Here is a 3226-nt window from a genome sequence, read left to right as displayed (position 1 = left end):
TCTATCTGAAGAATGAAATCAAAGCTAGCGATAATTATTTTACATCAGGGACACGGCTTTTAGCTTCAATAAGATGTTTTCAATCCATACGATGACAATCAAATCAAATTCATTTTTTTAATTATAGGACATCTGATACTCAAATATGTAACCTCCATCCCTTTCTCGAGAGACAGGGATAGATCCACCTGCAACCAATCTTAGCAATAATTGTAAATAGTTAATGCAAGAAACGATAGAAATCATACATTAACAGGGCGACATGGTGGATAGACTCAATATCCACACGCGGGCAAACCATTTCTATAAGACATTCTAGACAACACATGTAAAGAATAGATACTATCCCATTTCAAGCTATACAGACACTCACAAGAGAATTAAGTATTCCATATTCGTGATAATCAAATGTAGCTATATGTACCAACATGTAGCAACATGTGAACGATTCGCAAGCAGGTATGTGTAAGGAATCAATTATTCTATGCTATTAGAAATCGATGAAGTGAACAGCTAGCACACCCCAGGATGGATAAAGCACGCCAACCAATACCTTATGTTATATCATCCATAATTATTCGACATTGAGTTGGAAAGCTATCATTTCGAATCTATCAATTGAAAGATCGTAATTTGGACCATAATTGAATGCTTTCTTATAGATCGACAACATAGAGATGAGGAGAGAACCTACTAAACCTAACCTACTGAAATGTAGACTATCATATATTTACAGATCGCGGTCTGGTTATATGTTTAAGCATTTTTTCCCTATTATACTCACTATCACCCATATGTCAGCCGCATACATATCGGGACGCTAACAGAGTTCTATTTGACACCTTGTGTTCATATCTGGTAGGATTTGCATCGTTTGGATCAACGATGATTGAAGAGCAGAAATTCATTTTGTGGGAGTTTCAGCATCTCATGTATCCACATTCATTGAACTCGATGACCATATCAAGCGCCGTGAACCATTAGACAATTTTCGGCTGATACCATTCTGCTCTCCTTACGAGAAGCTACGTGCACTTCAAGGAAAAAGTGTTCGATATTAAAATGAAGAAGTCATGGTTAAACGTGAGAGCCAAACTGGATACCTCCGCCTAATCAGAAAGCATACCTTGCTCGAAAGGACCTATTAAAATTAGTTTAACAGCAGTCAAGAGGACACATTTTATGGAACCATTTCAAGTTGAGACGAATATTGTGCTGTTTGAAGTTCTAGCGATTAGCGAATAATCGTCGAAATCAAGTCATCTGGGAATCTCCAAAGGAAATGTATTCCGCGTTCCATACAGTCGATTCCTTTTTTTTCTTTCGTTTCAAGGTACATCCTTCGTTTTACTAATCTAACGGTCACGTAAGAATGAGTGAAACCGTTTGAGTATTCCACTCGCTTCGAGATCATGCAACTTGCTACAAAGCGACAGCGTCTTATTGACGTACACTATCAAGCACGGATTTCATTCAACTGTCACATATATAACTCTATTTACTTTGTGCGGCAGTCGAAAATACATCTTGCGAGGACGATAATGTTTTTGTGTGGTTGGCGTTCCCAAAGAGCGCTTGGAAAAAGCCAGACGGGTATCTCCGACACAGTGTTTCGCGGCTTGTGTTATCATACAAAAAGAAGAAGAAAGAAGAGCGTGTCGGCAAGAGGGTATCGCATTTCACATGCTGCTCCTGCGAAAGGAGAAGCTGTCCACGATGCATTCACGTGATCCCTCCTTCCCTTGAAATAAAACAAAAATCACGGGTCTTATAAGCTAGCTGTCGAAGACTGAGTCCGGTGATTGTGAACGAACCTCCATGGACGACCCTCTTCTCTCTGTCCCGTTCCCAGTGCTAGTTCGTCATGCAAGATGTGAGTATACCCTCGCCCTTATGCCATTTTGGTTATTTTTATTTCGAAACCGTCACAGCTGGTAACCACAATACGCGGTCATGCGCTGTTTCTCGGTTCGTTGTTTGCTGTTGTCACAATGAGCAACACAAATTTGGAAATGCATGTCTATAGAACACCTCTACTTTATAGTGATTGTTGAGGGTATTGTCAGCGGGTTATTTACTTTAGCGTGTGGCATGTCCAAAGGCCGTACTCCAACGCAAATGCACGACACAGTATGAGAGACATATCGGAAAGTGGAAACGTTAGCCGACTCTTTGATAATGCTGCTTGTTGTTGTTGCGTGGCACCCGATCAAGATCTTAGCCGTCCCAGACTTTCTTCTGATTGAGAAAAGCATTCACAGGATGTTTCGTTTTCCTTTGTTTTCCAGATTGCTTTTGTACAAGGATGATGCCAAGCAAGAATCTGGTAATTTGTAACATATCCTTCGGTAGTTAAATAAAAGAGTAGAAACATAATGTGCTAAAATAAAAAAGGAATATATACACTGTTGTCTGGTCTCCGACATACATCATTATTTGGGTGTACTTATCACAGTGGCATGGGGGAAAAAAAATCATGCTGTCACGCGCCATGCATTTTTCAAACCGAAACCGAAACTTCAGACGGTCAAAAGCTTGAAACAAGGTGGCTTCTGCAACCATTCAAAACCTAGGAATTCCAAACCGAAACCAAAACTACACATGGTCATAAACTATACGGGAAACAAGCCTTGACGTCGGGTCCCGACATCCATTTTGTTAAAACCGAAACTACAGACGGCCAAAGCTTGAAAATTAGAGGGGCGCTTGGTGGGAATTTCAAACCGAAACCAAAACTACACATGGTCAGAAACCAACCTAGCTGGCGCTCTAGCGCGGCAACCAACCTAGGTGGCGGGCCCCGACGTCCATTTGTTTTTTTCAAACCGAAACTGAAACTACAGACGGCCAAAGCTTGAAAACTAGAGGGCGCTTGGTGGGAATTTCAAACCGAAACCAAAACTACACATGGTCGGAAACCTACCTGGCGTTCTGACGCGGCAACCAACCTAGGTGACGGACTGATCGGGACGTCAACCCGATCGGAAAATGCTATTAAATGTCATCGGATGTTATTGCGTGTTATTAAATGTCATTTGCGTGTTATTACATGTCATTTGCATGTTATTACATGTCATTGCTTGTTATTAACCGTCATTGCGTGTTATTAAGTGTCATTAAATGTGCATCCAGGTGCCTATCAAACACTATCGACACGTGAGTTCCCATTGTTTACCTGAGTTAACCGTTACCTTATCCTGGCGGCGCATGTTATTGAAACCTGGGA

At 41.2% G+C, this 3226-nt stretch overlaps 1 long non-coding RNA gene across 1 annotated transcript; it reads left to right on the top strand.

The window, feature by feature from the left end:
• The first annotated feature begins 1732 nt into the window (after nucleotides 1-1732).
• On the top strand, nucleotides 1733-2409 carry LOC135370197 (uncharacterized). The gene is made up of 2 exons (XR_010415242.1): nucleotides 1733-1873; nucleotides 2289-2409. It is a non-coding gene; the product is annotated as an uncharacterized LOC135370197 (long non-coding RNA).
• Nucleotides 2410-3226: the final 817 nt, after the last annotated feature.

The sequence above is a fragment of the Ornithodoros turicata genome, chromosome 10 (genome assembly GCF_037126465.1).
Source record: "Ornithodoros turicata isolate Travis chromosome 10, ASM3712646v1, whole genome shotgun sequence".
In the NCBI taxonomy this organism is placed as follows: domain Eukaryota; kingdom Metazoa; phylum Arthropoda; class Arachnida; order Ixodida; family Argasidae; genus Ornithodoros; species Ornithodoros turicata.
Note: the sequence above shows the minus strand (reverse complement) of the source record. Positions and strands in the feature narration are given on the sequence as shown.